We start from the raw sequence: 24,526 nt of genomic DNA, 5'->3' as shown, positions 1-24,526 counted from the left end.
ACTCTGATTGGCTCAGAATATTCTTGATATTTTTTCAAAATTTCGCAAAATGCGAATGCGATATTTACTGCGCAATTTCGACAAATGCTGTAGGAGCACTCTGATTGGCTCAGAATATTCGTGATATTTTACAATACAAAATAATTGCGAATATTCGGCAAATGCGGAAGGAGCACTCTGATTGGCTCAGAATATTCTTGATATTTTACAATAGAAAATAAAAAGTGTTTTGCATTGGTGGTGATTCTTTACTCTATCCATCTGTCACAGCCGTTTGTCAATCAAACACCTTAAAGATTGAACACGTTCATGCTGCATGCTTTGGACTTTTTTTCACTTCACATGTCAAAGACATTTTTATGAAAGATTATTTTTCTATTATTGGGACTATATTTCTTTATATATTTGTTTCACTGTGTATTTCACAAGTTATTTGCGCTTGCTTATTTTATAATTTGCCCACATGTCTTGTCACTAGACATATTTTTTATTCTTGTAGAGCGACTCCATTTTCTGTCTTGTATTAATTTATGTTGTATAACATTTTTGAGTTGCTGCTGTATTCTCCCCTTTTTTTAAGGTATGAGCAATTTTTTCCTTCTTACAAAAAAAAATATCAAACATACAAATATTCATAACAGAAACATACACAAAGCCCCCCCCTTTTGCATCAGAGACAATCAGAGTTCTCCTACCACAGTTATCGAAAATTCGCAATCATTTTCGCATTCGCATTAGCGAAAATTCGCAATTTTTTTTTTTTTATATTCGGCAACATAAAAGGATCCTCAGCTTAGCTACTCGGCCCAGGGTCTCTAATCATACCAGCAATGCTTTTAGACGTCGATAGGATGTGATCTGTTTTAAAAATAAAATTGAAAAAATGCAAATATTCGGAATTGCGAATATTCACCGCGAAATTCGAAATATATCGCGAATACTCGAATATGCCATATTCGAGTCCAATATTCGCAATTCGAATATTCGTGAGCAACACTATTCTTCTTACTTCTGATCCACCCCCCCCCCCCCCCCCCAGTGTGCCTCACTGTACCTGTGCTTGCCAGCTTCTAGAACATTCTCCAACATTCCAGAACCAGGGGGAGGCACCGGTGAGCTGTCTGTATGAATCATGCTGTCCGGAACTCTAATAACCCTGACCAAGATTCAAAGACTCTCAGGGTTTAGACATGAGTCAGAATACATTTTACCTACTCTGACACTAGTGGGTGCTACACTGGTATAACATACAGTTTAATTCACAAAATTGGCAACTCGATTAAATGTAAATTGTATCAAGCATATGAAGCAATCAACCCTGCTGCACTGGACATTTTCTGTCCCGCTGTGTGTAGTAATCCTGAGCAATCCTCAGCCTTGGCCGCTCCGGTGTTTTAACACAAACTATCTCTGACAGGCTGTGCATTAGGTACATTCATGATTTTATGAAGACATATTTGTTCATGAACATTGAAGCTGAAGGTAAATAGTTAGTTAAAATACAAACTGTATTTAACCATAAAAGATTTTTAATTCTGTTGTTCTATTCCTTAAATTTACACAACCTTGCCAGACAGCACAGCACAAGTGGGGACCTAATTTCCTCTTCTGCAATTAGGCAATGCAGCCAAGACACCTCTATGTACCTTAAGCTTGTGATTAGACAATGAAAGAGCATCAACACATTGATAATTCATCCCTCTATTAACTCTCTTCTTTCTTATGCCGCGTACACACGATCATTTTTCAGCATGAAAAAAACGTATTTTTAAAAAGAACTTCATTTAAAATGATCGTGTGTGGGCTGCAAATCGTTTTTCAGTTTCTGAAAAAAGAAAAAAAAAATTCCGAACATGCTGCATTTTTTAACGTTGTTTTAAAAAAAATTCATTTTTCGGGTTGTAAAAAATGATCGTGTGTGGGCTAAAACGACGTTTTAAACCCGAGCATGCTCAGAAGCAAGTTATGAGACGGGAGCGCTCGTTCTGGTAAAACTACCATTCATAATGGAGTAAGCACATTCATCACGCTGTAACAGACAAAAAAGCGTGAATCGTCTTTTACTAACACGGAATCAGCTAAAGCAGCCCAAAGGCGAATAGAACTTCCCCTTTAGAGTGCCGTTGTACATGTTGTACGTCACCACGCTTTAGTCATCATTTTTTAAAAACGATGGTGTGTGGGCAACGTCGTTTTTAATGATGAAGTTGGAAAAACGTCGTTTTTTGGACATGCTGAAAAACGACGTTTTCTTTCATGCTGAAAAATGATTGTGTGTACGCGGCATTATGGTCAGCTGGTTTCTTATCAGTATACATGCATAATTGGCTGGTAGTACTGCCCCCCCCCCTCTCCCAGTCTGAGTGCTCCTATACAGGGGGCTGATACCAATACATTGGCTGGTATATACAGTAATTGCATTTAAAACACATTTATTTTTTTATTTTTTAAAGAATGTATGACTGCATTAATTTGTGTTATTCATATCTGCCCAGAGTTTAGCTTTATAAAGCATTTAAAGTCAATATTTGCTTAAATAAGAGAATAAAAGGAGAATGTTAGTAACGAAAACATCACATGTTCAAAAAAAAAAGCGAATTATCCAAGGCTGACACCCCAAATCATGGTATATCATACAGATTAAAAAAAAAAGTAATTATAAGAGTAAGTTCTTCTCCTGCTGGGTGATGTGATGGGGATGTTGAACAGACACTTGCGGGGAATAAACAGATAGACGGATAGACACGCGCTAAATTAATACGCAGTGTCATTAATTTTAATAAAGCACAATATGTAATGCTGTGCTGGAAATGATTTCAGTTACTGTCCTGGGAGCCTCCGAGACATTCTGTGTTGTTTATGGTAATAGAGAAAATTCAGTGATTACAAAAACATGATTAAAAAGAAGATCTCTCGGTTCTTGCCTCGCATGCTAGACAGCGCCTGTTACTGCTTCTGACAGGTGTGTAATAACTGGGATTTATAAAGGAATGAAAAAGCTGCAATGTAATATTAAAGAGGAAAAAAAGCAAAATTAGTTTGCGGGGGTTATAAAAGGTGTGAGCCTGGTACAATTTTTTTACAGGCCTGATGAAAACACTTTTGTGAGGAAACCCTCCTGCTTGAAAACATTGGCCCAGATTCAAAGAGCAATTGCACCTGCGTAACCATAGTTACGCAGCGCAATTGCTTACTTGCCCCGGCGTAATGACTTCTCCTGATTCAGAGAGCTTGTTACGCCGACTGCAGCCTAAGATATGCGTGGCATAAGGCTCTTATGCCCTCATATCTTAGGCTGCATTCTTACGCAGGCCGCTAGGTGGCGTTCCCGTTGTGGTCAGCGTATAGTATGCAAATTGCATACTAACGCCGATTCACAACCCTACGCGAGCCCTGCGTATGCAGTTTACGTCATTTGCGTACGTCGGGTTTCACGTAAGGCTGCACATGCTAAAAGCAGGGGCAGCCAATGCTAAGGATACCCGTCGTTCCTGCGTCGCGAGGTTTAAATTTTACGCCGTTTGCGTAAGTGAATCGTGAATGGCGTTGGACGCCATTCACGTTCACTTTGAAGCAAATGACGTCCTTGCGACGTCATTTGCCGCAATGCACGTCGGGAAAGTTTCCCGACGGAGCATGTGCCCTACGCTCGGCGCGGGAACGCACCTAATTTAAATGATTCCCGCCCCCTACGGGATCATTTAAATTGCGCGCGCTTACGCCGGGCATTTTGCCTGAGCGCCCACGCAATTTACGGAGCTACTGCTCCGTGAATCGAGGGTAGCGCAGAAAATTTGCGGGGGCGCAGGGCAAAAACGGTGCCCTGCGCCTACGAAACTGCGCAAATGTTACTGAATCTACCCCATTGGCTCATGGGTTTGTATCAATAAAGTCATGAAAGCCATGAGCTCTCCAATCCTCTTGCTCCAGAACGTCGTCAATGTATTCAATTCAGGCTGGGTTTGCACTAGTGCGAATTGGATGTTGGTTTCACCGTATCCAATTTGCATGACAGGAGATTGTGACACATCTCCGTGGCAGCTTCCGAGACTTGGTCTCTTGGGCTGGAGCACCCCTCCCCCTCTTCATTACCTCGTATTAGTGGCCACCAGTACATAGGAGGAATCCCTTCAGTTCTCCCGTATAGAGGGGTTTATCTCCCAAGGTTGAGACCCAGGTTCTTTTATTCTATTAACAGGTTAGGACCCACTAATTCAGGGTACTTTGTCGCAGTAAGTGGGCTTAGCACTATATGACCATATAGTGTGACCAAACCCCGGTATTTTTGAATATGTTTAGGTGTTTTTAACTAGCCTTGCAGGATAAATGTCATTTTTGCATGTGTGCGCTATAATCTGTTTTGTACTGTGTTTGGTCTGATAGCAGCACCATCTTAGATGTATAGCATTTTTTGGGTGTGCCCCCCAAGTGTGTCTTTGTACAGGAGTCCGGTGAGTCTTTGGCCATGTTTCAGGCTTGTATTAAGGCAAATATTCGGACTGAATTCATCCCTGAAACAAAGAACCCCTGCTGTGAGCCGCATTAAAGCGGAGGTTCCATTACAAAAAATAAAAATAAAAAGTCAGCAGCTACTAACACTGGAGCTGCTGACTTTTAATAAGCACACAGACCTGTCCTAGCCGCCAGCGATGTCGGCCCCTACCGAGGCCGATCCTCGATCCTGGCAGCTCAAAGCGCCGCCATCCACAGTAAGTGAAAGAGGCAGTGAAGCCGTACGGCTTCACTGCCCGTTTCCTACTACACATGCGCGAGCAGCGCGGCGCTTTGTGAATGGGCCGGAGGATAAAGAGGCAGATTCGGCACTTACGCATAGCAACAGCTATTTAGGGTAAGTAAAACATTATTTTTTTTTTAGATTTCTGGTGGAAATTTTTTTTTCAGGTGGAACCTCCACTTTAAGTGTAAACCCAGATTTAGAGCGCCTTAACTGATTATTGACACCATCAAGGGATGTATTATTTCAATTAAATGCAAGTCAGATACTGCAGAAATACTACAAGAGATAGTAAGAAACTGCAGGCATAGCACAGGACATATTATGAAATTCAAACATATGTAGAAAAGTCCCGGGGCCACAGAGGCCTAATGGTGACCTTGAGGGTTAGGGAGAGCTGACATCCTTCCTTGTAGACCCACAATGGAAGGCAGGTGGAGTGCACACGGTCCATCTGTATATTTTTTACGATCCTGTGGAGCCCCTTGGATCTTCCACCTAGGCGGTAACTCACAGCAACCTAAATTGAAATGCCTTTATTGGAAGTATTTTATTATTTTTTGGAGTCCATAAAAGGATTGTCATTTTAAATTCTCTTGCATATCTTGAGTCTAGCCAGATTACATAATTAGGCATTACACAATGACCACCTCTTCTTGCTTAAGACCGCCAATTGCGTTGTCTCATTGTTTAGGTTGCTCCATAATTTACTTCTCAGCTCGTTTTTTCTTTTGTGCCATTTCTCATCACCAGAACCTTTTTTCATACCTCGTTAGGAAAAAAAATGTGTTGACATCTGCTTTTCTTCTTCTTTAAACAAATTTTCCATTGCCTAATGTGGCAAATGAGGTCCTAAAACTTAAAGATGATCATTTGGTCCACTTTATTAAGAGGTGACTTTCAGGACAAATATTTCCTTGTATCTCTCGTTCCTTTCTTAAGTGTAATACTTTGCATAGTACATTACAAGGAGCCTCTGCATAAAGTTATTTACCCTTGCTGGATTTCTCCTCTGAATCCAACAGGAAAGTTGTGTGTTCGCTTAAAATACAACTATGACTTTACATAAAAAAAATACTGTATGCTGCAACACTTATTTATAAGTCCATTAACACCCACAATCAGGGCCAGGACAAGGGGTGGGCAGGAGGGACAGCTGCCCTGGGCACTGTGTTATCATATGAGGTTCGGGGGCACCACAAGGAGATTGGGGGAGAGGATTTGTGTTTGTGAGGAGTAATTTGCGGGGGGATGCGGCAGGAGGTAAGTATTGTTCTTGATGGGGAAAATTGGGGAGGTGTGGTAGGAGTGGTGATTTGGTGGGGGGGGGGAATTGTGTTGAGAGGGGAGATGAGGGAAGAGGATTTGTGTTAGGGGGATTTGGGGGTTTGTGGTAGGACGGGAATTTTTTTGAGAGGGGGATTTGTGCTAGTATGGATGATTGGGGGACATTTGTGCTAGAACGGGGGATTGAGGGAGGATAATTTATGCTGGGGGGGAGATTTGGAGTGGGGGGATGTGTGCTCGTAGGGGAAATTTGAGGGGTAAAGGATTTGTGCTAGGAAGTGGGAATTTTTTTTGGGGGGGGGGATTAAGGGGTAAAATGTGTGGCCAATATGTGTTACTGTGTACTGTGTGTGCTGTTTTTACTAAGCAAAGTGCGGTGTTTTATTTCCTGCTTGGCTGCTGTCAGAAGAGAGCCTTGTGTTTATTTACTTACACAGGGCTCTCTTCGGTAATGTAATTGCCTAATGACAATTTTAGGTACTGAAGTTTGTCGTCGCTACACAGGCGCACACAATTTTAAAGGTTGACATGTTGGAAATCTATTTACTTATCACAACCTCATCTTTTGTATTTTACCAAAAATTGGGCAATATATTGTGTTTGTATGCAATAAAAATTACTTTAGCTTTTCCCAAAAATATGGGTTTGATAAATCATTGTGCCAATGTCATGTGACAATAAAATTACAACTACCACCATTTTTTCTCTTTAGGATCTGCTTACAGAAAATATCAACAGTTTGGGGTTTTTAACTAATCTTTAGGGCCGAAATGTGTATTTGTAAAGTTTGGTATAAAGTTTGCATTATTAAGTAAAGAGTTAGTATATGGCAAATATGTCTTTGTGTAATTTTTTTCAACCCAACGTGACATTTTAAAGAAAATTTGAACCAACAAAGTAACTAGGGGAGAGGTATGGGTGAGGGCTTATGTATCCCTGTCTCAGGGAGGTAAGGAAGAGAGGAAGAAAGAAGAATGTATTGAATTAATGTAGATGAATTTAAGTACAGTACCACAACTTGTAAACAGGTCACAAGGATCACATTGTCAAAAAGTGAAACCTTCGGTATACCCATAAGTCCCATAAGTCAGTTTTGCCAACCGTCAGTATTTTTACTGGCAGCAAGTAAAAAAAAACATCACTAAATGCCAGTGACAGGAAAAGGTTGTCAGTAAAAAATATGACTGTGACGCTCGGCTCGGAAATGTGCATACGCAGTTTTGGTCCAGAGCCGTCCAAGACCATCTGAGTGCCTGCTGCAGTGTGTTTGGGTGGTGCTGGTGGAGGTGGGTCAGGTAGAGGCGGTACCTGAGTGTGTTGTGGAATGTTATGGAGCTGAGCAGAGTGGGCGGAGCCTCATGTGTGGGTCTGCGAGATAGGAGAAAGGCGAGCCGTGAGCGTGACTGTCAGTGCTGCTTGGACTGGAGTGGACTGAAGGGACCACCTGACATGGAGAGAGACTGTCACTGTGACTCAGGAGGGGACGTTTCATGTTGGTGAGATGACATCATCATCTGTGATGCTGCACACTGCTGTTAGTGTCACTGTGAGAGTAAATTTCAAGTGTGTGTCTGCCTATTCTAATTTCTTGCCCTCCAGTCCCTAAGCTACTTACTTACTATATTGAAAATAAAATAAGAAATATGTTTTTTTGCCTTAATATTTACCTTAAATCACATTGCTTATTGCATATTGTACTTGTTTGTAGCCCAAATACTGAAATCTCACCTAAAACTGAAATGTAGTAATTTTTGGAAATGCCAGTAAAAACTTGGCTGTGCCAGTAAAGTTTGGGTGTTGTGTAATTTTTAAATTGGTAATTTTACATAAGCTAACAAAAGTGCTAAAGGCTTTTTTAACTTTCAGATTGATTCCTTTGTCCCTGTGGAGCCCCTTGGATTTTCCACCTAGGCTGAGACTCATAGCAACTTAAATTGAAATGCCTTTATTGGAAGTATTTTATTATTTTTTGGAGTCCATAAAAAGATTGTCATTTTAAATTCTCTTGCGTATCTTGAGTCTGGCCAGATTACACAATTAGGCATTACACAATGACCACCTCTTCTTGCTTACGCTAAGACCGCCAATTTTTCCTGGATTGTGTTAAGACTTATTTACAAAATAAAATAAAAAAATTAGAACAAAACAAATTGGGCCTTTTCTTGCCCATTGTAAAACAGTTTTTAAAGAGAAAGCATACCATAGTTTTAGCAATTTTTTATTTTGTGTAAAGAGATGATAATATTTTTAGCTAATGAAAAAAATGTAAAAAATTCCTTTTCGGCAAGCACATTAAAAATCATAATACATGCTCTTTAACCCTTACCAGTCAGCGGGAGCCAGCCCTTTAAAGGTCATTCCCTGGAGTACATGACATTTATAACTGTCCTCAATTTGCATCTTTTTGTTAAAAAAACAAGGAGCTTATATTTTTGGACATGTCATTGAAATAATTAGGCTGCTAGTAATGGCAAAGCAAGGATATCTTTACACTTCACCCTCCCAACACACAATTAACACTTAGCATTGTCAGAAACAGGGCACAGTAAAAATCATAATTAAAAAACATGCTTATTCATTGTCTGGATAACAATGCTGGCAGGAGCGCGTTCTGTCTATTTATTTTTACTTTAAGCAAATTAAAGCGTAGCCTATTTTTAAAAGATAAAAAAAAAACATTTTTTCAATATTTTTAAATTTTACAGAGAAAATAACAAGAGGTTACAAATGTCAAGTATAACTCAGCAATATAATAGTCACATACTGAAGTTCACCGTACATGCCTCAGTATAGTATTGAGTAATTGTGTTGCAAATATTTCACATTTATGTGAATTTTCTTAGCCCATGCAGTTCTAGGGATAGGAACAGCAACTTTGTAGCCCTGAAATGTTACTGGAAAAATCATCAGGTGAATGCAAAAAAACTCTGCCTCCTTATTAGATAAAGTGATGAGGAGAAGGGAAGGTATTCTGTAGTCCGAATCAGAATCTAGCAGCCAAGCGTGATAACTAGGGATGAGCTTCATATTCGAGTCAAACCCATGTTCGACTCGAACATCGTATGTTCAATCGTTCGTCAAATTACGAACGTTTTTGGCCGTTCGCGCCAAATTCGAGTGGTGTGTCTCGGCCCATAATTCACTGCGGCATCGCAGTGCATTGCTGGCTGATGATTGGCCAAGCATGCACTATGACCCGCATGCTTGGCCAATCACAGCGCGCAAAAAACGGTGAGCCATAATTGGCCAAAGCCAGGGTGGCTTTGGCCAATTTTGGCTCAGGGGGTTTAGCACACGCCCCACACTATATAATGCTGCCTGAAAGTCGGCCTTGTGTAGTGTGTTGGTGGTTTACAGAGAGAGACAGAGATAGAGAGAATGTTATTTTTTGGAGTTAGATAGAGCAGGCAGGCAGGCAGGCTAGTCAGTTAGAGTTACAGTGTGTAGAGGATATATATGCATCCCAGGTGTTGTATATATATTTCTACACTGTATTGAGTTTAGATAGATGCGCTCCTCCTAATTTACTGACAGGCAGGCAGGTGATTGTGCTAAATGCAGTATTTTCACGTGGTGTACTTCCTGTGTCCTCTGCAGTGTGCACCTAAAGCTACGTCAATAGATTTGCTGGTGTTTCTCATATTAATTCCTAAAGGCAATAGAGCTGCACGATTCTGGGAAAAATGAGAATCACAAAGAATCTTAGAATGAAGATCATGATTCTCTCACGATTCTCAAAAAAATGCATGGTGCTTTTGTTAGCATGCATTTTTATATATATATATGTGTGTGTAAATAAAATAAAAAAATCACAAAAATAAAAATGCATGCTAACAAAAGCACCATGCATTTTGGTGCAGCAGCATTAAAAAATAAAATTAAAAAAAGGCCCATGCACTTTGATGCTATTGAGGGGTGGCAGGCAGTTCATTCTCAAATTAATAGGATGTTCTGCAGCAAGGCACATACTCTGATGCTCTGATGCATCGCATAGATGTGAAGCTGAACCTTTAAAACACAGTCAGAAGGCCGAGGGGCATCAAAAACCACAGCAGTGATAGCTGATAATAGCATGGCTGTTTTGTACAACGTCACTACAGTACTACCCTACCTCACTGCGCACTCACTGCTCTATGTTTTCCAAAAAGCTTAAAAAATAATTTTTTTGGGCTGGAGCTACACTTTAACCACTTACCCCCCCGGACCATATTGCTGCCCAAAGACCAGAGACCTTTTTGCAATTCGGGACTGCGTCGCTTTAACAGACAATTGCGCGGTCGTGCGACGTGTCTCCCAAACAAAATTGGCGTCCTTTTTTTCCCACAAATAGAGCTTTCTTTTGGTGGTATTTGATCACCTCTGCGGTTTTTATTTTTTGCGCTATAAACAAAAATATAGCGACAATTTTGAAAAAAAATAATATTTTTTACTTTTTGCCATAATAAATATCCCCCAAAAATATATAAAAAAACATTTTTTTTCCTCAGTTTAGGCCGATACGTATTCTTCTATATATTTTTCGTAAAAAAAAATCGCAATAAGCGTTAATTGATTGGTTTGCGCAAAAGTTATAGCGTTTACAAAATAGGGGGTATTTTTATGGCATTTTTATTAATATTTTTTTTTACTAGTAATGGCGGCGATCAGCGATTTTTTTTTCGGTACTGCGACATTATGGCGGACACTTCGGACACTTTTGACACATTTTTGGGACCATTGGCATTTTTATAGCGATCAGTGCTATAAAAATGCATTGGATTACTATAAAAATGCCACTGGCAGTGAAGGGGTTAACACTAGGGGGCGGGGAAGGGGTTAAGTATGCCTGGGTGTGTTCTTACTGTGGGGGGGGGGTGGACTCACTAGGGGAAACACTGATCCTCTGTTCATACATTTAGTAAAAAGAATTTGGAAACAACTGCGCTAAGGTGAATCAAAAAATCGGATTAATAAGCAGCAATTAAATTGTGTATAAACAAAATAGTGATAGGAAAAAAGAATAATTGCGCTAAACCAAATCATATGAATATATCAAACAAACAATTTAGGCATCTGCCCAAGTGCATGTGCTAAACATATAAATTAACACTCTAATGTATAAACAATAGTGTAAATCGCACAGAGTCAGGAGGCCCAAAACCACCTAGCTCTGCTTAAAGTAGTATGTGAGAACCCCGGTGATAGATGCCACAAGTTACTATATGCAACAAAACACCGCGGTCACAATAATACTAGTGAAAACAAACCACCGAAGTGGTAAGTGAAGTCCGTGAAGTCCAAAATAAATAAAAATAAGTGATAAGTCCAATGGCAGGAAAGACACCCGTGTGAACTGCAGAGATGATGTTGTTAGGCACCAGACGTGAATCCACCACCAATCATGCGGCTGCTTACCAGAAATCAAGGTCCTGCCGGACCACTATCAGCATATCTCTCAACCATAAGATTTTAGATCAGCAGTGATTCCTCCACTGGAACTAGAACCATACCAGGCTCAACGGTGGGTATAAAAGACAAAACAGAGCTCCACATAGCATAAAATCTGGGTGATTTATTTTAAACCAAAATGTAACAAATATACAACTCACATTTCGGTTGATAAAAAACAGCATTGGCCTGTAACGCCGGCCGACGTATCCAGGAACAAAGCCACTCGTATGGAGTAATGAGGGGGATGGCATCCGCACGTCACTCGCTCCACCCGACGCGTTTCGTGAAAGAATCACTTTGTCTCGGGGCACGAGTGGCATGAGGCGCCATCCCTCTTTATAAGAAACACATTAACAGTCAAACAATAATTAATTACACTGACCAAGCCTCGCTCTGGGATCCGCACACGTGCGCACCGGAAGTACGCGGACTTACATCCGTGTCACTGGAACTCAGCGGAACTCAGCGATCATAGGTTGCCCGCAGGCCTCGCCCAAAGGGGCGGACCTTCGGCGCGACGCGTGTGACATTCTCCAGAGCGGGGCGTGACAGAAACACCACCAAGAGGCGGGACTATTATGTCACGGCTCGAGGCTAAAAAAACATAGTTAAAACTTTCCATGTGGTGGAATAACCGCTTGCTGCACGGGACCACACCACGTGTGTCAACGCACAGCATCGGGCTCCCCACCCACGTAGAAAAGATTTGGAATAAGACCATGTCACCGTGACCAAGCCTCGTTCTGAATTACTCGCGCATGCGCCCATCTAACACCTCCGAGTCACTGCGCTCCACACAGAGCGATTCGCGATTCGTTGATGGGGTAGAAGCACCGCCCACCGCCCTAATAGGACGGTGACTAAGGCATGACAGCAATTGCAATGCAGAGCCAGACCTTGGTCAATTTTTTAGATCTAAACATTGGCATAGTGGGTGACAGGTTTGTCACCAGTACATTTTTCAAACCGACTGATAGGAACTCGTTAATTCTTTTGGACAGTTGCCACTATGGTCCATGGTTGAAGGCAGTCCCCCAAGGACAATACACCAGAATCAGACGCAATTGTACAGAGGTTGAAGTCTTTGATACTCAGGCTGCCATCTTATCAAACAAATTCCTTGAGAAGGGTTATGATCCTACAATATTGGGTCAGGCGGTACAATCTGTTCGTGATATGGACAGGGAATCCCTGTTAAAGGTTCAAACCAAACAAGAGAGGAATTCTTTCTCCTTGCCATTCATAACTACTTTCTCGGTACAACACCAAAACATTAAACGTTTAATTAGAAAACACTGGGATATATTACAAAGTGATCTTGTACTTGCACCTGTGTTACCAGCAAGACCGTCTGTGGTGTTTCGGGGCGCCTCATCTTTGGGAGCCAGTGTTGCCCCAAGTGTTCAGGACCCCCCCAGCGAGACCAGGGTGTTCTGGCAAAATCTCACGGGTTATCACAGGTGCAAAAATTGCCAGGTATGTCATCTAAATAAATGCCGAGATCGGAAGATCTCTCATTTCTCCTCCACCAGTACTGGACGAACCCACGAAGTGAAACCGTTTATCACCTGCTCTAGTAAAGGGGTGATTTATTTGCTTCAGTGCCCATGTGGGCTACAATACGTGGGGAGGACCAAAAGGGAACTTAAAATCAGATTGAACGAGCATATAGCCAAGATAAGAAATGGTTTTCCAAACCATTCGGTTTCGAGGCATTATGACCTGGTTCATCACAGAAACCCTGAAGGGACTTTGTTTGTGGGCATTGACAAAAACAAGCCGAACTGGAGGGGGAGCTCCCTGACCAGAGAAATCTCAAAAACTGAAATGGCATGGATCCATAGATTGAGGACATACTTACCGTATGGCCTCAACGTGGACACTGACATCAATGCCTTCATAAATAATGCCTAGTCTGCATATTGTCACTTTAAGATCTCTAGGTAAAACTAGCTAGAGGATGACTGAGTGATTTGCATTTAAGATTTAAGGTGAATATACTGATAATCAGTTTTAAGTGTTCGGTTCAGAGATAACATTCACTGATGTTTGGGCAAGTCTCCTTTAATTTTAATCAAATTTTTACTTTATTCTATTTCATTTTATTTTGTTTTTGTTAATTGATGGCCCCCCACTTTGGGGATCCACCCATTGAGTATGTTTAATATAACACACAGGACTTTGGCTGGTGTGGTCATCTATATACAATAGAAATGGATTTTAATTACCTTTTATATGTATTTACAATTTTTATGTAATTTACTGAATTTGGATTATGCTTAGCCACCATAAGTGATGTCCCTAATTACGGGTTTCCTTTCCGTTTTCGGGACAAAACATCATTATGCCGAGCTCTGCATTGCAATTGCTGTCATGCCTTAGTCACCGTCCTATTAGGGCGGTGGGAGGTGCTTCTACCCCATCAACGAATCGCGAATCGCTCTGTGTGGAGCGCAGTGACTCGGAGGTGTTAGATGGGCGCATGCGCGAGTAATTCAGAACGAGGCTTGGTCACGGTGACATGGTCTTATTCCAAATCTTTTCTACGTGGGTGGGAAACCCGATGCTGTGCGTTGACACACGTGGTGTGGTCCCGTGCAGCAAGCGGTTATTCCACCACATGGAAAGTTTTAACTATGTTTTTTTAGCCTCGAGCCGTGACATAATAGTCCCGCCTCTTGGTGGTGTTTCTGTCACGCCCCACTCTGGAGAATGTCACACGCGTCGCGCCGAAGGTCCGCCCCTTTGGGCGAGGCCTGCGGGCAACCTATGATCGCTGAGTTCCGCTGAGTTCCAGTGACACGGATGTAAGTCCGCGTACTTCCGGTGCGCACGTGTGCGGATCCCGGAGCGAGGCTTGGTCAGTGTAATTAATTATTGTTTGACTGTTAATGTGTTTCTTATAAAGAGGGATGGCGCCTCATGCCACTCGTGCCCCGAGACGAAGTGATTCTTTCACGAAACGCGTCGGGTGGAGCGAGTGACGTGCGGATGCCATCCCCCTCATTACTCCATACGAGTGGCTTTGTTCCTGGATACGTCCGGCCGGCGTTACAGGCCAATGCTGTTTTTTATCAACCTAAATGTGAGTTGTATATTTGTTACATTTTGGTTTAAAATAAATCACCCAGATTTTATGCTATGTGGAGCTCTGTTTTGTCTTTTATACCCACCGTTGAGCCTGGTATGGTTCTAGTTCCAGTGGAGGAATCACTGCTGATCTAAAATCTTATGGTTGAGAGATATGCTGATAGTGGTCCGGCAGGACCTTGATTTCTGGTAAGCAGCCGCATGATTGGTGGTGGATTCACGTCTGGTGCCTAACAACATCGTCTCTGCAGTTCACACGGGTGTCTTTCCTGCCATTGGACTTATCACTTATTTTTATTTATTTTGGACTTCACGGACTTCACTTACCACTTCGGTGGTTTGTTTTCACTAGTATTATTGTGGCCGCGGTGTTTTGTTGCATATAGTAACTTGTGGCATCTATCACCGGGGTTCTCACATACTACTTTAAGCAGAGCTAGGTGGTTTTGGGCCCCCTGACTCTGTGCGATTTACACTATTGTTTATACATTAGAGTGTTAATTTATATGTTTAGCACATGCACTTGGGCAGATGCCTAAATTGTTTGTTTGATATATTCATATGATTTGGTTTAGCGCAATTATTTTCTGTTCATACATTGTATGAACAGAAGATCAGCATTTCCCCCGCTGACAGGACCGAGAGCTGTGTGTTTACACACACAGCTCCCGGTCCCCGCTCTGTAACGAGCGATCGCGTTTGCCCGGCGGCGATCGCGCCCGCCGGGCACACGCACGGGAGTCGGGGGCGAGCGGGGGGCGCGCGCCTCCGGCGGCGCGCACGCGCCCCTAGTGGCGGCTCAAAGTGCCGACGTAGAGCTACGGGCTCTCGCCCAGGAGAGCCGACCTGCTGCCGTAGAATGACGGCGGCTGGTCAGCAAGCAGTTAAAAAAGTACCAGTTCAAACTGACAACAAACCTACAGTCCCTGTCTTGTTTGCACCGCCTGTATACTGCTGTTCAAAGTATATAGGGCCAAAGGGGCTGGTAATGACCTGGGGGGAGGGGGGCGGGGAAACCCATGCTATTTTTCTCAATGATTTTCATCCATATTGCAGACATTACATTAAAGCCGCCAGCAGTTTTAAATTACTTTTTTTATTTTTTATTTTATTTTTAGTCACTTTAAGCATCATTAAAATCACTGCTCCAGAAAAAAAATGTAAAACTTTATTTTCCTTTAATACATGTTCCCTGGGGCAAGACCTGGGTTCTCAAACCCGTTTTACGGCAATACCTTGCATATTAGCCTTTAAAATGAGCACTTTTGAATTCGAACATTCGAGTCCCATAGACTTCAATGGGGTTTTAAAAGTTTGCGCGAACGATCGGTCCGTTCGACGGTTCTGGTGCGAACCGAACAGGGGGGTATTCGGCTCATCCCTAGTGATAACGATGCTCCTCTATAGACATACAGTAGTAGAGTGTGTAAGCGTAGTCATTCTAGGACTGGCAGGTCCACTAGGTGAAAGTAGAGGCCTGCAAAATGAAAATTAATGCAACCAATCCATCTAACAACTAGACATTAAAATACATTACATTTTTATTCTTGTCCAGATTTGTTTTAAGCCTTGCTCATTATATCAGGCATATCGGCCCTTTAAAAACAAACATTGTGGAGCTGAAGAGCTAATCATGGTTGGTGAACTGGTAATAAGTGATCACGTACTGATCCTTGTACCTCCTGAGGGGAAATCTTGACACCCAAGAGCTTGCACACATTTAAGCACCTTCAAGAACGGCACTGCCTTCCTACTCATTAGCAACAGCAGCTTCATTAGGCAGTGGCTGGTGGCAAACCATTAACGAGATGCTTCTGTAATAGCTAAATCCCTATGTAAACAGATAGGCTAGGCAATCATCCATAATACTGTTTTTTTATTCTCTGCAGCTATAGATTGCATGAAACCATTATCTTACTTGCCTATGAAATGGTTTATACCATTAACCTCCAACCAGTGTCTGATGAGTGAGGTTACCAGCTCCTGGTTTTAGGCCTGAATCACACTAGTGCGGTGCGAATTTCAGCTCTCTTATCTCTGCAGAGAGATAAGAGAAGTGTTCTGCAGATTAGCAACGTTTTAGATGCGAATTTGGAGACCTGGGAGAAGTTACAGGTGAGAGGAGAGTGGGGGAGAAGTGTATTGAGCTGAATGAGAGAAATTCCTGAAGAGAACAGAACACATCTGCGAATTAGATGCGTACCCATAGAAGATAATGGGACTGAATTCGCACCTGAACCGCACCGCAAGACATAAAAACCGCACACGGTTTGGAGGCAATGCGCAGTGTGGATGCATCGCACATATGTGAACCAGCCTCATTGAAAACAATGTATTTTGAAATGTCCTGCGAATTAGATGCGGTTTAAGCCGCACTCAATTCGCATAGGTGTGAACCTGGCCTTAGACAATATGAGCTTGAGGCAGTAAAGGGGGACATTGCAGATTTGAACTGACAGCATAGAACTGGCAACACTACTGGCAATAAAATGTGTTGAATCCACATTTACTAAATCCAGAATCAAGTCTATGGTGGTAATAGTATAATTATGCTAAGTATTAAGGCATTTTTAGAGGGTGCCATGTTACCATTCATATATATATATACATACAGTTTATATATACAGGGCTTTTTTTCTGTGGAAACGTGGGGGAACACAGTACTGGCACCTCCAGCACTGATTGTATGCAATGGCAAGGGGTGCTAGGATGTGATGAAGAGTCTACTGATGCTGGCTGCTGGGGTGCCTATTGTTGCTGGAGGGAATCTATTTTTGCGTGGCAATCTATTGTTGCTGGTGGAGGATCTTTTGTTACTGGAAGGGATCTACTGTTTAGGAAGGGGTCTACTGCTGCTGGCTGCTGGAGAGTCTATTAATGTTGGCTGCTGGGATATCTATTGTTGCTGGGGTAATCTATTGCTGCTGGCTGCGGGAGATCTATTTAATTGCTTTTCTTGTTATCATTACTAAATTCCATACAAATTACTTAGCATTACAAAATGATACTTGGCCCTATATTCTATATTTTATATAAAAATGAATAGTTTTTCTATTGTCCAACAGCCTTTAACCACTTCAGCCCCGGAAGATTTGGCTGCTCAATAACCAGGCCATTTTTTGCGATTTGGCACTGCGTCGCTTTAACTGACAATTGTGCGGTCGTGCAATGTTTTTTTTTTTGTGTATTTTGTGCGCGTACTCGAGAGAGGAGCCGGACTTCAGGAGTTGGGAGTAGGCAGGCCTCCCCCAGAGGCAATCTGCCACCTTTCTCCATGCCCCGGGTGGCAATGGCGGGTGTGAGGGGGTCCTCCCACACAGCCTGCCCTACCTGCTCCGCTTTGAAGCCCAACGGGGCAGAGGGACTCCCTATAAGGGAGTGAGAGGATTTGCCCGCTCAACCAGCCCCGTTAGTCCTTCGCCTCTCTTTTTAGAGACCGCGTGGTCAAAGTGCGTGCATGTTAACCCAATTTCGAGTGCGTGTAAGTGTGGTGGTTTTTGTGGGAGGGGGGTGGGCGCACCAAGCGCAGGCTTACCTCGCATAGCACACCCACCGGGAGCCGGGCTGAGACCACCAAACTCAATTCACATGTAGCTGAGATCAGGATCCGAACCCCTAGCTGCAGAGGTGAATGGCTTGTCAGCGCAGTGCCAATCGCGTTGAGCCACCTTGTGCGATGTTTTACTCAAACAAAATTTACATCCTTTTTTCCCACAAATAGAGCTTTCTTTTAGTGGTATTTGATCAGCTCTGCGGTTATTATTTTTTGCGCTATAAAAAAAATAGAGCGACAATTTTTTAATTTTTGCTATAATAAATATCCCCCAAAAATATATAAAAACATTTTTTTCCCTCAGTTTAGGTCGATACGTTTTCTACATATTTTTGTTAAAAAAATTGCAATAAGCGTTTATTGATTGGTTTGCACAAAAGTTATCGCGTCTACAAAATAGGGGATAGTTATATGGCATTTTTATTAATAGATTTTTTTTACTAGTAATGGCGGTGATCAGCAATTTTTATCGTGACCGCGACTTTATATCGGACACCATTTTGGCACCATTGTGATTTTTACAGTGATCAGTGCTATAAAAATGCACTGATTACTGTAAAAATGACACTGGCAGTGAAGAGGTTAACCAGTAGGGGGTGATGAAGGGGTTAAGTGTGACCTAGGGAGTGCTTCTAACTGTAGGGGGATGGGCTGTGTGTGACACATTTGTGATCGCTGTTACCGATGATAGAGAACAGACGATCAGTGACAGTGTCACTAGGCAGAACGGGGAGATGCATGTTTACACTTGACCCTTCCCGTTCTGCAGCTCTGTGACCCGATCACGGGACACCGGCGGACATCGAGTCCACGGGGCCCGCGGGCACGGTCACGGAGCTCGCAATTAACATTGGCAAATTAAAGGAGACGTATATATACGCCCATTTCCCCAGCCGTGCCATTCTGTCGACGTAAAAAGTGCGTGTGGCAGTCGGTAAGCAGTTAATGAAATACGTATCCTTTTCCGTAATAAGGGAAATCCAGGCACCAGGCATTAAAGGGTTAATAGGAAAGGGATTTCCAGATAATCTCTTTGTCATTTCCATTTTGGCTGCAGCCTTCTTTTTCCTCTCCTCCTTTTGGACTGTATTTTCCCTGTTCTTATCTTTTTAGCCCTTCAATGTTTAAATAAAAGGTCACTGATATATTGGACAATGGAAACATAATGGAATTTTGTACAGTAGCTGTTGTAAGGAAACAGCAGATTGGTACAGATATGGTAGAGAACAGCAAGCCGGGTGTAGCTATCGATATATTTTTGTTGTACAACATAATGGTTTCCTGTAAGAGAAAGAACAGGGCTCCTGAGCACCATGTATGTTGTGTATTGTGAGCTCCCAAAGGTAAAAAAGTTCTACAGCTCTTGATAAAAAAAAATAAGAAATTGAACCCAGGCAACAAAGGTGTATTTTACTATGAGAAATCGAACAAAGAATATGTTTTTTAACTCATGTAAGTGATTTATAGTGAAAGTATATCTTAGTAAAATAAAGGGAAATTATCATTTTTGCACATCATATTGGATAAACCAATCAATGGTTGCTGATGTAATTTTATATGTATATGGTAGCAGACATATTTGTTGACATATATGGGCTATTTCCTACTTGGCAGTACTACCCACGAATTGTGCTGTACTGCTCCTTCTCATAATGTAAGTTTGAGGCTGGCAATAAACACCTAGATTTATTTATTTCAGACAACAGACTGAATGAAAGAAATGTTACAGATTCTTCAACCTGTGCGAAATGGCACAGATGAACAGATTTCCCCTGAAGGCTATTGTATTTTGACATCTGATACCCATGGCTGTTATACCCAAAAAGTGACTGCAGCCAATTCAGTACAGTTAAGCCCATTCACACAATGTGCAGTTACCTGCATTTTTACCCATGGAAAGACATGGCTTACACCCAAGGGTCCTCAAAGAACTCAGTCAGGTTATATCCAATCCAAGCTGTTATTCCTAATTTTTTTGGACAGCATACTGACAGAAATGGTACCAGCTGATTGTCGAAAAGCCCACGTGGTACTAATATTCAAAAAAGGGCAGCGATATATTCCTGGAAACTACAGACCAGTCAGTCTAACATTGATAGTATGTAGACATTTGGAGGGGATGATAAGGGAATATATCCCCAAATTTGCTGATGAGAATAGAATCATTAGTAGTAATCTGCATGAGTTTATAAAACATTGTTCTTGCCAAACCAACCTGTAACATAGGAGTAAGCTGCCATCTAGATAATGGTAGGCCTGTGGATATGGTGTATCTGGATTTTGCAAAAGCATTTGATACAGTCCCCCGTAGACGATTCATTCACAAACTTAGGTCTGTAGGCATTGATCATAGGGTTTGTTCTTGGATAGAAAACTGGTTACAGGGGCACATCCAAAGGATGGTGATAAATAACTTGTACACAGACTGGTCTGGAATTGTAAGTGCGTTACCACAAAGCTGTGTCCTGGTAAAAATTCTGTTTAATGTATTCATAAATGATATAGAGATCGGTATAAATAGCTCATACTCAGTGTTTTCTGACCATACAAAAATAAGTAGGGCAATAACTTTACAACAGGATATATAAACTTTACAAGAAGACCTAAATAAAATAATAGGGTGGGTAACTACACTGAAATTAGGTTTAATGTTGAAAAATGTAAAGTAATGCACTTGGAGATAAACACATAAATGCAAGTTACTCGCTAAGGGGAGAACCTTTAGCGGAATCCAGGATGGAGAAGGACCTGCAAAGTAGAAGACAGACTGAGAAAAAGCATGCAATGTCAAGCTGCAGCAAGCAAAGCAAGCAGACCATTAAAAAGGGAATTTACTCCAGAGCTTAAACAATAATCCTGCCACTTTATAAAACTCTGGTTTGGCCACATCTGGAGTATTCTGTCCAGTTCTGGTCACCAACCCTCAGGAAGAATTTGCTGGAACTGGAGAGAGTCCAGAGAAGGACAACAAAATTAATATGGGCGCTGGAGGACCTCAGTTATGAGGAACGACTACAAGCACTAAACATATTCTCCCTGGAGAAGAGACGCTTGAGAGGAGATATAATAGCAATATACAAATACCTCAATGGTGATCCCAGCGTAGGAAGAAAATATACAAATACCTCAATGGTGATTCCAGAGTAGAAAGAAAACGGAGTGTAGAAAGACATGGGCCAATGAAATTAGAGGAGAAGCAGTTTAACCTTAAAGGGTCACTAAAGGAATTTTTTTTTAGCTAAATAGCTTCCTTTACCTTACTGCAGTCCTGGTTTCATGTCCTCATTGCTCGTTTTTGCTCTGATATTGCTGTAAAACTGCTCTGTTCTGGACACTTCCTGGTTGTCTGGCTCCGTATGAAAAAAGGCATGGGAGAGTTTAGTTTCGTTTTTTTAGCCATAACTCTCTATGGCACTGTCCAGCACAGAGGCATAAAATAACATGCAAAGACTAAACTACTTTCAGTTTCGTTTTTTGCATCTAAGAGACACATTATATGATTGATTTTTATCTATTTTTAATAGTTTTTAAAAGGAATCAGTTAACTTTTATGTCTCTATACCCTGTAAACAGTCATTTCAGCAAAAAAATGTTTTTCCTTTAGTGATCCTTTAAGCTGTGTAGGGGGTTTTTCACTGTCAAGGCTGCAAGTATGTGGAACTCCCTTCCACAATCAGTGGTGTCAGCAGGAAGTATTGATAGCTCTAAAAAACTCTTGGACATGCATCTTAGTGAACACAACATACAGGGATATGTGAAATAATTATCGAACACACACACACCCACACAGGTTGAACTGGATGGACTAGTGTCCTTATTCAACCTTCCAACTATGTAATTATCCAACTATGTAACATGGGTAACTGCAATGACACACAGAAACAGTATTTTTCTGTGTGTCATGTTTAAACCAGAACACAGTGTTATTCTGCGTTCCAGAGCAGTGAGATATTTGCATAATATTACACTGCTCTGCATGGTCCCGCATGTCATCGCACAGTAAGCACAGTGCACTATGCTGTTGTGCAGTGCTATGGATGAAGTGTTATATTGTACACTTCATATAAAGTTCCATGTGGTGCAAAAAAAAGTGCATTACACCATCCCTTGCAGCACGGCTCTGCAGCCCAAAATGCTGTGCAGGTAGCAGCAGTTTGGGCTGCAGGGCAGTATGAAAGGGATCTTACTGTTTGGTCAACAACATTCCTTCCAGTTCCTTTGACCTTTAGGTTGAAGTTTGTTGAGCCAGATCTTGCCAATAGATTGAATTTCAGGCATTTTAGAGGAAACAACCGATTTTCGATCTTAAAAGAACGCACCTTTTTAGACTCTCTCTACACTCTCTATATCCAATACCACAAATTGAAACATGCTGTTCTTACACAATTTGATTTATAAAATGTAGCTTTATGTACAGACCCCTGGAAATAAGTGGGAATTTAGATGTTCATTCTAGGGTATATTAGATGCCAACTCATAAGATTTATAACAAAATTAAAATGTTAAAAAACATATATTAAAAACATATTCACACAGTAGCCATATAGATCTCTGTCTTGGCCTTGGGATCCAGTATGTGGGCCAAAAGCATCCCTCTCATTTTCATATGCATGATGGATAGGATTTTGTTGTATGTTTTCCACATACAACAAATATAAAACGACACTAGGCCAGTAATGGTTAAATGTCTTGTATAACAGTAGTACAATGTTTTATGACATCATGTTAATGTTAAATAAGTACCTCATGTATGTTTATATATAAAAAAAATGTTGTGAAATATTTTGACAACTGTGGTAGGAGAAATCTGATTGGCTCTGATGCAAAAGAAGGGCGGAGAAAGTATTCGCGAATATTCTGAAATCGAATATTGGTGATATTTTATCGAAATTTCGCTAATGCGAATGCGAAATTGATTGCGAGATTTTGACAACTCTGATTGGCTCTGATGCAAAAAAAGGGTGGAGAAAGTATTTGCGAATATTCGATTTCCGAATATTCGCAAATACTTTCTCCACCCTTCTTTTGCATCAGAGCCAATCAGAGTTCTCCTACCACAGTTGTCAAAATATTTCACAACATTTTTTTTTTGATAAAATATTCCGAATATTCGATTTCCGAATATTCGAGAATACTTTCTCCGCCCTTCTTTTGCATCAGAGCCAATCAGAAAAAAAAAAAAAATTCGCAAAATGTTCGCAATAAATTCGCATTAGCGAAATTTCGCAATTTTTTTTTTTTTAAATATCACGAATATTCGAATTGCAGTACCATTTAGGGATCCAAGGCCCTAGTGAAGCCTGTGAAACGCGTTGGCCCACATACTGGATCCCAAGGCCAAGACAGAGATCTATATGGCTACCATCTGTGTGAATATGTTTTTAAAATATGTTTTTTTAATCCTTATGATATTGAATGTCCCACATACTGGATCCCAAGGCCAAGACAGAGATCTATATGGCTACCGTCTGGGAGAATATGTTTTTAATATATGTTTTTTAACCCTTATGATATTGAATTTTTTTTTACTTGTTATACATCTTATGAGTTGGTGTCTGAAGAGTGCATAAGCATCATGGGAAATTTAGTTTTCTGGAGTGCCAATGTTCGCCATCACTTCCCTAGACTGTACATTGAAAGTCCCACTTATTTCCAGGGATCTGTACATATATTTAATGGAGGCGTTACCTTCTAGGGGTGAATTCAATTGCACACTTGTTCCCCACACTCCACAATCTGTCAGAATGTAGCTTTAGAGTATCACTATTTAGAGCAATTTCCAAGACAAATAGACCAGACCAAACTAGTCTGCAACTACTATTTGGCCATCTTAAAGGAATTCACCTCTAGATACAACAGAGTCTGACAGAAATGGTGATGCCCCTGTCTAATCCCTAAGTGGGCAAAATTTTAATCCATTTTCGGACTATACTGATATCCTCTCAAGACCAGCTAATTCAACTTTTTAAACAAACTTTTCCACCAGGTCTATTATGCTCCAGTTAAACTATATAAACTGAGCATTTCATTTTCTACTATGTACTGTAGAGGCTGTGGAGAAGAGGTAAACTTTATACATGATTTTGGAACTGTAGACACTGATGCCGCGTGCACATGATAATTTTTCAGCATGAAAAAAAAATGTTGTTTTTCAGCATGTCCAAAAAACAAAGTTTTCCCAACTTCATCATTAAAAACGATGTTTCACACACACCATCGTTTTAAAAAAAAATTCTAGCAAAGCGCGGTGACGTACAACACGTACGACGGCACTATAAAGGGGAAGTTCCATTCGCCTTTGGGATGCTTTAGCTGATTCAGTGTTAGTAAAAGACGATTCACGCTTTTCTGTCTGTTACAGCGTGATGAATGTGCTTACTCCATTATGAACAGTAGTTTTACCAGAACGAGCGCTCCCGTCTCATAACTTG

The sequence above is a fragment of the Rana temporaria genome, chromosome 3, assembly GCF_905171775.1.
Source record: "Rana temporaria chromosome 3, aRanTem1.1, whole genome shotgun sequence".
Lineage (NCBI taxonomy): Eukaryota > Metazoa > Chordata > Amphibia > Anura > Ranidae > Rana > Rana temporaria.
This window is presented reverse-complemented; position numbering follows the sequence as displayed.